This window comes from Equus asinus, chromosome 20 (genome assembly GCF_041296235.1).
Source record: "Equus asinus isolate D_3611 breed Donkey chromosome 20, EquAss-T2T_v2, whole genome shotgun sequence".
Classification (NCBI taxonomy): Eukaryota; Metazoa; Chordata; class Mammalia; order Perissodactyla; family Equidae; genus Equus; species Equus asinus.
The window spans coordinates 66,628,336-66,644,008 of record NC_091809.1 but is presented as its reverse complement, the minus strand read 5'-3'; positions in this window follow the sequence as shown (position 1 = coordinate 66,644,008).

The window sequence follows — 15,673 nt, the reverse complement described above, 5'->3', positions numbered from 1 at the left end:
CAAAGTGGCTCAGGCTTTTTAAAAAGCAACAGTGTAGATAGTGACAAAAGCATAAATAAAAATATTCAAAAAAATAAAAGTTTCAAACAACAAAAAGAGGCCTGAATTCTTTTTTTACCTGTGTGTATCTTCCTTGGCTCCATAACATATTTATTCTTCCAACATACATTTATTTAGCACTTCTCTCTGTTTGTCCAGCAGCACTTTCCTGTAGACTACCTAGCCCTCTGTGACTACTCCCAAAGGGTTTTCTCTTCTCAACACCAGAAACTAACATGCTAGAAAAAGGAAACTATACTAATGGCCCTTTTCTTCAGTTACATTTTTTAAATGTCCATCAAAGTGTATCTCTTTTGAGCCAGCCCATGTGACCTAATCACCCGAGACTAAGCAATAATGTTATTTAATCAAATATGTGTGGTAGGTTTTAGGTTAGAAGAAAATTGGATCATCTCAGAAGAGTTAAAGATAATATATAAACTGAATCATTGTGACGAACAGGATCTCAAGAGTTAGGAAAGTTTCAGTTATTTTGTGATCTCTGGCTAAAAGATAACTCGGTTTCAGAGTATCAACATCTGTGACACAACGGTTTTGGCAGAAAGTGAGGGGTTGCTTTCTGTTTAATCTCTCACAATTTAGTGATACTAAATGACAGGTACAGCTGATAGACAGTGATGGTAGAATAGGAGCCCAACTATCCCAGTAGACCACTAAACAAGGCTGCCTAGTTATCTGAAAGTCACAGAGCCTGTGGCTCCTATCTTACTTGGAAATGAGTTGCATCCATGATTTTAAGACGTTTTCCACCTAAGTATGGGGCCAAAGAAGCCGCCTTATTTCTGACAAGGAGCTGAGATGTGACTGCTCCCTTGTTTTCGGGCCTCAACACTCAACCAGTGCTAGGGAGCAGACTTTACATATAAGAGAAATGTCTTCCATCCCTGAGGGCAGAATTTGTATTGTTTCCTTTTCCTTTCCTTAGTATTTACTAGACTATTCACAGAGGGCACTCACTAATTGTGCTTTTGACTATTATTACGTACCTATACTTTCCAGTCTGCTTTAAGAAAGCTAACTAGCTCAGTTTGCAAGCAAAACTGTCTCTAATCCTGTAGAGTTTATCCAAAGATTTATTTTAAAATAAAATTTATGTTTTTCGTAACTAAGGGCTTAATTGTGATTAACTTATATGCTTGAGGAAAAAGTATCTTTTTGTCATTGTTCAAGGGACACATCATAATTCATAGGCCCACAGTGAAAGTTGGCCTTGCATTCTGGCCCACAACCTACCACAGTGATGGGATTTAGGGTCTTTATATTACAGGTATGAAAGTATCTATTTCTTTCTTTTCTTTGGCGTCTATTTTCGTATCTACCACTATGCTGGAAGATCATGATCAAAAGAGGCCCAGAGAAGTAACACTCGCTCCGAGACTTATGTCCCATGCCGAAATCAAACTTCAACACATAGTACCATATTGACCCTACCTGAAATGGCTCTAGGAATTTGTAGAACTGCTTTGGCTCAGGGAGGTACAAAATATGATCACAAAATCATTGATTATGCCTTTATTGTAATTAGTTTATCCTGGGATGCTCTAGTCCTTCTGTAGGATTACCAGCTGACCATTCAACGTGTGCAATATGAAGTACCTTCTCTAAAGGGAATTTAAGATGTGTGTTTATTTAAAGTTCAGAAGACAGCAAGCTAAGCTAAGAAGGCTTGAGTGTAGCCTATTGATGTTTAAAATTCTTGAAAATTTCCCTTTGAAACCCTAAACTTTCACTTCTAGGAACCTCAGTAGAAATGATCTAAATCAGTGCCATCACACAGAAACATAATGCGAGCCACATATGTAATTTTACATTTTTTTCTAGTAGCCGCATTACAACAAAAACAGGTGGAGTTAATTTTAACAATGCACGTTATTTAACCTAATACATCCAAAATATTCATTTCAACATGAGTTAGATACTAAAAAATTATTGAGATATTTTACTTCTTTGTGTGGTAAGTCTTCAAAATACACTATGTATTTTATGGCACATCTTCAGTCAGACTAGCCACACTTGCCTAGTGGCTGCTTCATTGAATAGCACAGGTCTGGATGCCTAAAACATTCCCTGACGGCATAGCAGAATGGTTAGGAGGAGCATTAAAATTTGAGCCGGACAAAACTGGGTTCAAATCCTGATTGCCACCTATGTGTGACTTTGGGCGAATAACCTCGGTTTTCTCATATGTAAAATGGAGATAATATCTATCCTGTTACAGTTTTATAAGGAATAAATGAGATATAATGTGGATAAGGTTCCTATTACATGGTAGGTACTCAAAAACAGGTCTTGAGTGGTCCCTTTACTCAGCATTGCAAGCAGAAATGCCCTTCGTGTTTTAGATATTTGGTTCCTTGAAGATCCCCAAGCTCTCCCTTTATATTTCTATAGTTCTCTCTCATGACTTTCCAGTAAAATATGCTGCACAGAGCTGCTTTCAAGATCCAAACACCTCCGCTCCTAGAAGAAAATGCATACCCCGTCTTCAAAGTTCCCTGCCAGATATCAAAGGTCTCCAACAGAAAAAAAAACTCAAGCAATAAGCAAAATAAAACAAAAGAATTTCAGCCGATAATTACAAGGACTTGAAGGAAATGAGATTCTGAAAGAAAATGTGTTTGAGAGTGGATCCAGGGCCTTGAAACTAAGAATGGTTATTGCTCGTTCTACATGCGGCTTCTTGATGCCTATCAAATGAGTTGCTCTTTAAATTCATAGCTAATTTTTTCCCTTTTTCAGGTTGGGTCTTGTTAACGCTGAGCAAGTAGAATAAAAACACAAAGACATTCATTTTTGGTTTATCACTTTATCCAATCGAAACTCACATACATGTAATAGTTCTCACTACGAAATTTAATGACATTGCCACGTCCACCAGAGGATCTCAGAGTAGCAGGATTTGTAGGCCAGAAAATCTGCTTAATGAAATAAATAGCTTATATAAATCTGAAAGCAAACTGCTACCTAATTTGTTTTCTTCCTTCCTTTTCTATTATAATATGTTCAGCATTTCCTCTCTACTCGATGTACAGTACTTGGAAATTAGAAAAACGTCTTTGGAGAGTGAATGTGAGTTCATAAGGAGCACTGTCTCCTGAGCCGTCATTCGAGTTCCCTTTTCAGATACAGCTGCCTTAAACAGAGGCAATTTTTAGCAACCAAAAAAGTAAGAAAGTGAGCCTTCCGTCATTAAAAATCAGGTTTTTCCAAACCCCAAATTTAATAACTCATGAAGAAAACATGTCCTGATTGAAGGCACAAGCTCTGGAACCAAGACACAGCTCTGCTGTTAGAATCATGGAAAGACCTGATACAGAATCAGATCCTTCAGTGCATGTACCAGAGGAAAGCACCAGAGTTCAGGGGCCGGCCCAGTGGCACAGCACTTAAGTGCGCACATTCCACCCCGGCAGCCTGGTGTTCACCGATTTGGATCCCGGGTGAGGACATGGCACTGCTTGGCAAGCCATGCTGTGGTAGGCATCCCACATATAAAGTAGAGGAAGATGGGCACGGATGTGAGCTCAGGGCCAGTCTTCCTCAGCAAAAAGTGAAGGATTGGCAGTAGTTAGCTCAGGGCTAATCTTCCTTAAAAGAAAAAAAAAAAGCACCAGAGTTCAGATTTGCTTTCACATGCTTTTGTATATTTCTCATTTGAAGATATGCAAAGCTTACAAAAAGACTCAGAAGGAAGAAAAAGATGTTAGTGTCCTTTCACTCATTCTTTTGATTTTAATCTTCACCCTTAGACAATGAGGAGGTTTTGGAGTCCATCTAGAAAGATAGTTGCATGTCAGGGTTTCTCACACTATTGACATTGGAGTCAACTCCTTTGTTGTTGGGGCATCCTGCGCATTGTAGAATACTTAGCAGTGCTCTTGGCCTCTACTTACTAGATGCCAGTGGCACCTCCCACTACCCCTCCCCAGTTTCAACAACCGAAAATGTCTCCAGACATTGCCAAATGTTTTCTGCTATCATCAAAAATCTCTAAGGCAGGAAATTCCATAATATGGGTAGCCTCAAAGTTCTTTTATTAGCATGCAATTAAATTTTATTTAAAGTGCATGTCTTCCTTAGATTCCAAATATTCATCAGTGTACGTTCAAAAATTAATCATTGATTCTATTTTAAATTTTAGTATTTTATTAATGACATAAATATATTAAAAAATTGGGCTAAAACATACAATTGTATGTAGAAAACATAGAACTCTTTGTCATTTGTAAGAAAAATTCACTTCCTACTCCCAAGGTTTGACCTCTAGGAAATATACCCCTTAGGTCAGATGAGTTTATTTTTAGAGAAATTCTAACTTCTGGGTATTAATGGAGATGATAATCAAATCCTGATTTTTAATAGGTTGCACCATTACAAATGTAAACTTTTTATTGCATTGCTGTATAAAATACTACAGCAGTCTCCTCTTATCCACAGTTCCGCTTTCCAAGGTTTCCGCTACTTGTGATCAACCCCAGTTGGAAAATATTAACCGGAAATTCCAGAAATAAGCAACTCATAAATTTTAAATTGCATGCCATTCTGAGTAGCATGATGAAATCTTGTGCTGTCCCACTCCGTCCTGCCTTGGATGTGAATCATCCTTTTGTCCAGCATATCCACGCTGTCCACACTACCTGCCTGTTAGTCACTTAGTAGCCATCTGGGTTATCAGATTGAATGTCCTGGTATCACAGTGCTTGTGTTCAAGTAACCCTTATTTTACTTAATAATCCCTAAAGCACAAGAGTAGTGATGCTGGCAATCCAGATATGCCAAAGAGAAGCCTTAAATTACTTCCTTTAATGGAAGAGATGAGAGTTCATACCTAAAAAAAATTGTATGCTGAGGTTGCTAAGACCCATGGTAACTTTTACTACAGTATACTGCTATAATTGTTCTATTTTATTATTGTTGGTAATGTCTTACCGTAGCTAATTTATAAATTAAACTTTATCATAAATATGTATGTATAGGAGAAAACATAGTGTGTATATATACATATATATATATATATATATATATATATATATATATATATATATATGGTTCAGTACTACCCACGGTTTCACACATCCACTGGGTGTCTTGGAACATATCCCCCAGGGATAAGGGAGGACTACTGTATTAAGATGATACACAGGCTTTTTACTTCTAGGAGAAAAGGGATAAGAGTAGCCAATGACCTCTGTCAGAGAAGGGTAAAATGGGGAGGGAGCTAGCAGGTTCCAAGTGGAAACAACTGGGGAAATAGAAAATAATCTCCTAATGTCATTACAGATCTAAAATTCTTTTAATTTGTTATTTAAATATAAAAATAATATGGTATAACTTATTTTGGCAATTACTTTCACTTTAAAAATTAATTCCAAGATGAAATATATCAAAATCAAAATGTAAAAAAAAATCCTACATCTGTTTATCAGCCTTCCCCAACTATCATTTCTGCAATGCAAGAATGACATAGTCTCATTTGATCTTGTTTATGAAAGTTCCAAGATGTGATATCCAAGATGTAATACTCGGAACCACCGTGATGATGTTAATAGCTAACAATGGCGTGCTTACTGCGTGCCAGCTGTGCTGTAGGTGCTCACATATGTTATCTCATGTGAGCCTCACGATAAACCTGTGAGGGAGATGCCATTGTACAAATGAGGAAATTGGGCTCATGGAGGTTATCGCCCACTGTCATGAATTGAGTTTCCAGAAAGCTCGTGTTCAATTATTATAGCTTTTCACCTGTGATGTTCTCAAATGTTAATATCCATGTACCACCAGTCAGTCTATCAAATAATCATAACAATAAAAATTCCATTTTCTTTAATATGATTTTTATGTAGTTTATTTATGGTAGTGTTTGAGAAGATAAAAACTACCATTATTAGGAGCAAATTGCATTTTATGGCATAAATAAGCAAAAATTCCATTAAATCATAAGAGCCAAAGCAATTTTTAAAAAGAAAAACAAAGTTGGGGGATTTATACAACCTGATTTCAAAACTAACTGGCAGTCTCAAGACAGTGTGGTGTTGGTGGATAGACATGTAAATCAACAGAAGAGAGTCTAGAAAAAGATCCAGATATAAACGGTCAATTGATTTTTGACAAAGGTGCCAAGGATTTCAAATGGGACATTTTAAGAAACAGTGCTGGAACTGAACATCCATTTGGGGAAAAAAATTAACTCGTTTATAGACAGCAGAGCAGTGGTTGCCTGGCGACAGGGACAGAAGTTGGACTGCCACATGCGGGAGGAATCTTTTGGAAGTGGTGGAAGTGTTCTGTATCTTGATTGTCGTGGTAGTTTTTCAAGGATATGCAACTGCCCAAGTCATTAAATTCTATAGTTTAAATGGAATGCAGTTTTTCTGTACGTAAGTTATATTTTAATAAAGTTGATTTTTAAAAGTAGGTATCCAAAGATAACTACTTCCATCCTTTTGTTATTTTCCATAGCAAGGAGGGAGCCAGGAAGACCTCTTCACTAAATTTTAAAATATCTTCCTGGAGGCTGCAGTCCTGTGAGTTCTCAAAAAAAATAGATTTCACCAATTCACTGGAATTTTAAAATTCCAAGCAAAAAGCCCTTTATAATTGGAAGGTACAGTTTCTCCATTAAATGACAGAGTAGGAAACAAAAAAACTGTCCTAAAACAATTAATCCATTTGAGAGCATTCAACAAATTTGAAAAGATGCCTTAGTTACTATAAGAAAGATTTTGTTGGCTTTTAAAAGAGCTTAGAACAGGACTGTTAGAATCTAGAACAGGATACCAAAGTGATTATAGCATCTATTTTTCTGAAGAAAAAACAATATTAATAAACATCCATTGCTTATTCAATTGCCATGTTACTAAGAAGAAGAAAGACTGAGATGACTTCCGGAGATGTGTGCACAATCTATAGAATTAAACACAGAATGTAAAACTTAATCCACCTTGATTTTACTAATATACCGTGAAGTAATACAAAGTAATATATTAAGTCTGGCAATATATTAAGTTTTTAGTTCTTTGATAAAGACTTCATGTTTCTACATGAAATACAATTTTTAACTTTTTACGAGAAAAATTTAGTCTTGAGTTTTGCCTCCATCTGGTGGACAGGTTGATTTTTTACATTTAATGAAAATGAGAAAAGGATAAGCCATTCTGTTTTTGTCGTTCATTTTTAGTTTTTTGGAAGACAAAAAAAGTAAAGGAAAATAGTAACCACAGTTCCTAGATAAAACTGTATTTTACACTTTTTTAATCAATAATTTATTCCCAAGAAGATTTGAGGTGATGTACAATTGAAAACACAAATATGAAAATTGGAAATAGAAAATCAAAAGGCATTTAGAACGAAAAAGAAATCACCTAAATTAATATAGTTACTGCAATTGACAAATGATCTCCAAGCTTTTTGATACTGTAGACAAAAAGAGAAGAATAAGAATTGTGTAATTCTTTATTATTTGGTCAAAGTAACCCACATTATTTTTTTTTTTTTTAAAGATTTTATTTTTTTCCTTTTTCTCCCCAAAGCCCCCTGGTACATAGTTGTATATTCTTCATTGTGCGTTCTTCTAGTTGTAGCATGTGGGACGCTGCCTCAGCGTGGTTTGATGAGCAGTGCCATGTCCGCGCCCAGGATCTGAACCAACAAAACACTGGGCCGCCTGCAGCGGAGCGCGCGAACTTAACCACTCGGCCACGGGGCCAGCCCCAACCCACATTATTTTTTTATGAGTAAAAATATTTTCAGACTAATTTTTTCTTATTAAAATATGCTTAATTTTTGTATAATTTTGTAGAGCTATAAGAAAAACGGTAAAATTCAGAAATCTTGATGAATTCTACAAAGTGAAGACACCAATGTAATTAGTACTCAGATTAAGTTATAGAACACAAACCAGCACCCCAAAAGCCTACCTTGTGCTCCCCTCAATGCTCCTTCAAGTTAACTACTATTCTAACTCCTATCACCATCGTTTCATCTTGCCCACATAAACGGGATTATTATGCATATTTTTGTGTTCGCATCTTTCAGTCAACATTACATCTGTGCAATTCATCCATATTTTTGCCTATAGCAGGGGTTTGTTCTTCTTCATTGCTGTATTCTGTTATATGAATACACAATAATTTATGTATACATTTTATTTTTGATTTTTGAAACGCATTTGAATTGTTTCCAGTTTGAGGCTTTTATAAATAGTGCTGGCACGAACATTCTGGTATATGGTTTTGGTGTACACATTATACACTTTTGTATATAACTAGTATCAGGACTGCCAGGCCATAGAACATACTTATATTAAGCTTTAGTAAAAATTGCCAAAACAGTTCTCCAAAGTGGTTGTGCAAATTTACACTCTTTGCAGCAAGGAATGAATGTTCTGATGGCTCCAATCCTCCCAACTATTGTTACTGTCACTTTGTTTATTGTTGTTGGTTTGTAAATAGTCATTCCAGTAGATGTGTAGTAATATCTTGCTGTACTTTGTGTGTGTGTGTGTGTGTGTGTGGAAGATTAGCCCTGAGCTAACATCTGCTGCCAATCCTCCTCTTTTTGCTGAGGAAGACTGGCCCTGAGCTAACATCCATGCCCATCTTCCTCTACTTTTTATATGTGGGATGCCTACCACAGCACGGCTTGCCAAGCAGTGCCATGTCCGCACCTGGGATCCAAACCGGTGAACCCCAGGCGGCTGAAGTGGAACGTGCACACTTAACCACTGAACCACCGGGCCAGCCCTCTTACCGTACTTTTAATTTGCATTACCCTGATGACTAATTACAGGAAACAAATTTTGTATGCTGATTGGTCATCTGCATCTCCTCTTTTGTGAAGCACTTATTCATCAGTCTACATTTCATTATTGTGTTGTGTGCCCTTTTCTTATTGATTTGTAGGAGTACTTTATACATTCTGGATACTACTCATTTGTTGGATACGTGGATTGCAAAAATGTTCTCCCAGTCTGTGGCTTGCCCTTTCACTCTCTTTATGGTGATTTTAATGAATAGAATATCTTAAGTTTAATGACCTCTAATTTATCAATTGGTTTCTTTTATGGTTAGTGCATTTTGTTTCCTGTTTAAGAAATACTGGCCTGCCCCCAGATCATGAACATATTTTTTTCATTGTTATCTTCTCTAAGCTTTAATGTTTTACCTTTAGTGCTATAATCCATATTGAGTTGATATTTGTGTTTGATGTTTGGTAGGAGTCAAGGTTCATTTTTTCCCATTTGAATATCCAATTTATCCAATACCACGTATTAAAAAGACCACGCACACACACACACACACACTACAGTGACACTTTTGACATATATCTGGTGATAATATATGGTTGGGTCTGTTTCTAGACTCTCTATTTTATTCCATTGATCTATCTTTCCTTCAATGCCATAGTTTTAATACTGTGGCTTGATAGTAAGTCTTGCTATCATGTAGCATAAATGTTCGAACTTTGTGTTTATTCTTCAAGGTTGGTTTTGCCATTCTTGGCCCTTTGCATTTAGTTTCAATTTTAGAATCCCTTTGTCAATTTCTATTTTAAAACAACCCTGCTGAGATTTAGATTGGAGTTACATTATAAATCAGTTTGAGGATAATTAAACATTGTTATAAGATTGCGTTACAAGTCTTGAATATAATATATTCCTCCATTTATTTAGGTATTAATTTTTCTTGATAACGTTTTAGAGTATTCTCATGGAGTTCTTTTTTTTTCTTAGATTTATTCTTATGAATCTGGTGGCTTTTGATGCTATTGTAAATGATACATTTTTTACATTACAATTTCTATTTCTTTGTTGCTGTATAAAAGAAAAATTTATTTTTTTATAGACTGTGTCCAGTGAATTTAATAAATTTATTAATTCTAATAGTATATCTGTACATTCATTTGAATTTTCTATGTGCACAACCATGTTGACAGATAATAAGTTTAATTTCTTCCTTTTCTCTTTTATTTTCTTAATGCAGTAAATTACATTGCTTGATTTTCAAATGTTAAATCAACCTTGCATTCCTAGAACAATCACAACTTTATTATGCTTTGTTATCCCTTTTTTTTTACATGCTGGGTTATATTTGCTAGTATTTCATTTAATATTTGAATCAATCTTCATGAGGGAGATTGACTTATTCTCTTCCTTTTTTTTAACATTCTTTCAGATTTTGTATAACTATGAGTTGAGTATGTTAAAATTTTTTCTAAGTCCTGGAAAGTTTGGATAGGATTGGTGTTATATCATTCTTAAATGCTTGTAAGAATTCAATAATGAGGCTTTAGGTTTTCTTTGTGGGATAGTTTTTAATTTTGAATTCAATATCTTTAATAGTTATATTTCTATAACTACTTCTGTTAAGGTTATATTTCTTTAGGTTCATTTTGGAAAGCTTCATTTAAGTAATTTGTCCACTTCATCTAAACTGTCAAATTTACTAGCTTCAAATTATTCATTATATCTTCTTATTATCTTTTTAATGTCTGTAAGACATTAAGGAGTCACTCAACAAATATGTATTAAATGAACAAACAAGGCAGAAAAAAGTGGAGCTGCTCAAGATAAAGGAGCACCTGCTCTGTCTCCAGGAAATCCCTTGGATCCTGTGGAGCAGTGTGAAATCTAGTGAACGCAATGATCTCTAGGCTTCTCACTGCTCCAAAGTTTTGTGACCGTGACATTCATCCAGCAGTTAGAAATGTAGGATTGGAGTCAGGATAAAGATTGAATCTGGAGATATTTAAAAGGCACAGCACCTTAAGGTGATAATTAAAGTATTGCAATCTAATGAAATGGCAAAAGGAGAGAAAAGAGCAAAGGAAGAACTTGAAGAAATGTCAACATTGATGAGTTTGGAATTCTGAAAAGAATGGTGATAGCAGTGGGGACATGACCACTAGAGAACTAGCCGTAAAGCCAGGAAAATGCACAGTTTTGGAAACCAAGAGGAGACTTTCAATAAAAATGTGGTCTAAAACATTGTCAAATGCTATTAGAGAGGTCAAGAGACATGAGAAAGTATAGCTTGATTTGCAGATTAAGACATACTTGACGACCTTCAAGAGACTAAATTCAGTCAAGTGGTGAGAGTGGAAACAGACTATAGGAAATTAAAAAGTGAATTGAATGTGAGCCACTGGAGACCAAGGTAATTCTTGAATTGTCAAGAAAATAGGCCACAAAGGAAAATAAGTAGAATAATATAAGCTTGGGATATTTAGCATGGCAAAGGGAAGGATTTTATATATTTTTGAGCAGAAATGAAACAATTTGTATAGGGATAAAGAAAGAAGAATCAATATACATAAGATAGGTAATAGAAAGCTGGAGGAGTTTGAAGTGGAAGGGGAACCTACAGAATGGGACAAAATATTTGCAAATCATATATTTGATAAAGGGTTAATATCCAGAATATATAGAGATACTTGCTCACCAAATGTTCATTACAACATTATTCACAATAGCCAAGAGGTGGAAGCAACCCAAATGTCCATCAACAGATGAGCAAATAAAGAAAATGTAGTATATACATAAAATGGAATATTAAGCCTTTAAAAAGAAGGAAAACCTGTCACATGCTACAACAGAGATGAATCTTGAGGACACTATACTAAAGGAAATAAGCCAGTCACAAAAAGACAAACACCGTATGACTCTACTCATTATGAGATATCTAAAGTATTCAAACTCATAGAAACAGAAAGTAAAATGGTTGTTGCCAGGAGCTGGGGAAAGAAGGAAATAGGGAGTTGGTGTTCAATGGATATAGAATTTCTGTTTTGCAAGATGAAAAAGTTTTAAACATCTGTTACAACAATGTAAATATATTGACACTTAGAAATGGTTAAGGTGTGATAAAAAAACTATTAGTCCTATAAAAAAGATAATTTCAAATGTTTATGATTTTCAGAATGTTCTAAATGTTCTCACAGATTATTTTACAAGTAAATGTTATAATACAGATTTATAAGATAGGTATTTTTAAAAGATAATTGACTGTTTAAACAAAAATATTAACAATTTTTACAGAGTTTATAACATCTAAAAGTAAAATGTATGTCAATTATATAATGGCTGGGAGGGGAGACATGAGAGGTTCTTAAACTATACCTGAAGTGGTATAATATCCTTTGAAGGTAGTCCATGAAAAGTTAAAGATGCATACTATAAACACTAAAGCAACCACTAAAACAACAAAGCAAAGAGCTATAGCTAGCCATCATGATAAAAACACTCAATAGACTAGGAATAGAAGAGGACTTCCTCAACCTGATAAAGGGCATCTATAAAAACCCAAAACTAATCATACTTAGTGGTGACAGATTGAATGCTTTCCCCCTAAGATCAAGAACAAGACTAGGATGTCTGCTCTCACCACTTCTATTAAACATTGTACTGGAGATTCTAGCCAGGGCAATTAGGCAAGAAAATAAAATAAAAGGCATCCAGATTGGAAAAGAAGTAAAAGTATCTCTATTTGAAGATGATGTAATCTTATATAGGAAATCATAAGGAATCCTCTGAAAAAACTATTCTAACTAATAAATGAGTTCAGCAACACTCCAGGATACAAGATCAATATATAAAAATCAATTGTATTTCTAAACAGTATCAATGAACAAACTGAAAATTAAATTTAGAAAACAATTTTGTTTATAAACCATCGAAAGAATAAAATACTTTGGAATAAATTTAACAAAAGAAGTGGAAAACTTTGAGAATTACAAAACGTTGAAAGAAATTAAATGAAAGAAGCACTAAATAAATGGAAAGATATTCCATGTTCATGGATCAAAACACTTATTGTTAAGACGGCAATACTCCCTGCATTGATCTATAGATTCAACGCAATCTCTACCAAAATTCCAGCTAACCTCTTTACAAAAACTGACTAGCTGGTCCTAAAATTCATATGGAAATGCAAGGAACCCAAAAGACCCAAAACAGTCTTGAAAAAGAACAAAGTTGGAGGCCTAATACTTTTTTACTTCAAAACTTACTAGAAAACTATGTTAAGCAAGATATTGTGGTACCGGCCTGAGGAGAGACATACAGATCAATGCAATAGAATTGAAAGTACAGAAATAAACCCTCACATTTATGGACCATTGACTTTAGACAAGGTTGTCAAGACAATTCAATGGAGGAAAAAATAGACTTTTCAACAAATGGTGCTGGGAAAATTATATATCCACATGCAAAAGAATGAAGTTGTACTCCTACACCACACTATGATCTTAATACAAAAATTAACTCAAGATGGTCACAGACTTAAATGTAAGAGCTAAAACTATAAAACTCTTAGAAGAAAGCATAGGGGGAAAAATCTTCATGACACTGGATTGGCAATGACTTCTTCTATGTGACACCAACAGCATTAGCATCAAACAAAAAAATAGATAAATGAGACTACATCAAAACTGAAACTTTTTTAAATCAAAGGACACTATCAACAAAGTGAAAAGGCAACCCATGGAAGAGGAGAAAATATTTACAAGTCATATATCTGATAATAGATTAACATGCAAAATAAGAACTACAACTCAACAATAACAAAGAACCCAACTCAAAAATGGGCAAAATAGTTGAGTAGAAATTCTCCAAAGAATGGATATGAATAGCTTATATGCACATGAAAAGATGCTCAATATCACTAGTCATTAAAGAAATGCAAATCAAAACCACAAAGTGATACCACTTCACACTAACTAGGATAGCTATTACAAAAAAAAAAAGGGAAAGTTACAAGCATTGGCAAGGATGTAGAGAAACTGGAATCATTGTGCTTTGCTCGTGGGAATGTAAAATGGTACAGCCACTTGAAAAGGTTTGATGGTTCCTCAAAAAGTCAAACAGAATTACCACATGTCCAGCAATTTCATTTCTAGGTATATGCTCAAAAGAACTGAAAGCAGGAAGTCAGATAACTTGTATACCAATGTTCATTGCAGCATAATTGGCAACTGGCAAAAGGTGGAAACAACCCAAATGAACATCAACAGATGAACAGGTAGACAAAATGTCGTTTATACATACAATGTAATGTTACTCAACCTTTGAAAAGAATGAAATTCTGATACATGCTACAACATGGATGAACTTTAAAAACATTATGCTAAGTGAAATAAGCCAGACACAAAAGGAAAAATATTGTCTGATTCCACTTATATGAGGTACCTAAGGTACTAAATTCATAGAGACAGAAAGTAGAATAGAGCTTGCCAGGGGATGGGAGAGGGGGAAATTGGGAATTATTGCTTAATGGGTACAGAGTTGTTTGGGATAACGAAAAAGTTCTGGAAATGGAGAGTGGTGATAGCTGTACAACACTGTGAATGTACATAATGCCATTGAATTGTACACTCAAAAATGGTTAAATATTGATTTTATGTTATTTGTATTTTACCACAATAAAAATAAAGCAGTTAGACCCCTAGCTCCCCCATTCTGAACAGCTGTATGGATGACCCCACCCCAGCAGAAGACTGGAGGTAATTCTCTGGAGGAAGCCAAACAGAGGCCCTCTGCACTGGAAAGTACAAAGCACAATTGAGGGCAGGACCACCATACTGAAACGGGAATTTCATGAATATTTACATACTTCATGTTGAGCCCTCAGTTCTCTTCTCCCACTCACTTCCCAGGATACTGGTACCTGACTGATATCCTCCAGCAGAGAGACTGGAAGAGTCACCTCATGGAGAATCAGAGTAGTTCAAGAGATAAGAACTTAAAATACTGACATCAGGGGTTCCCCAACTGAACAGCCTAGACAGATCACCCATCAGTGAAACCCCCAGTCTATAAGCCCCACCATATGCACAGATTCATATGCTCGACTATCAGATAAGGCAAGACAGTCAAGGATCACCTGGCGACTGAGGAAACCTACTAAGACAGGGACCATAAGAAACAGGAATGGGTAACATGGAGGAAGCAGCAATTATACAAGCAGAAAATAATGTTGGAAATGAAATACGTCATTAGTATCCTCAGAGAGATAAGATATTGCATCCATGATATAAAGCCAAGATATTGTATAAAAAGGAATATTCGGAGAGCTCTGAGACATTAAAAACATGATAGCAGAAGTGAAAAATAGAATGTTTAGAAATACTGTTGAGGAAATCTCCTAGAAAACAGTGCAAAAATAGAGATATAAAGTAGGAAAAATAGGTCAGAAAATTAGAGCCCAAATCAGATCTAATGTACAAATAACAGGAGTCCCAGAAAAACAACAAAGAAATTGTAATAATTCAAGAAAAATCTCTAACATGAAGAACATGAGTTTCCAGACTGCAAAGATCTACTAAGTGCCCAGCAAAATGGATGAAAAATTTACCCATATCAAGCTGTATCATCATGAAATTTCAGAACAATGAGGACAAAGAGAAGATCCTTCAAGTTTCTAGAAAGAAAAAACAGGTCCTACACAAGGGCTCAGGAAGAGAATGGCAGCAGAATTCTCTATGGCAACATTGGATGCCAGAAGACAATGGTGCAATGACTCGAAAATTCTGAGGAAAAATTATTTCCAAGCTAGAGTTCTTTACCCAGCCAAACCTCCACATTAGTAGAGAGCAAAATAAAGACACCTTCAAACCTGGC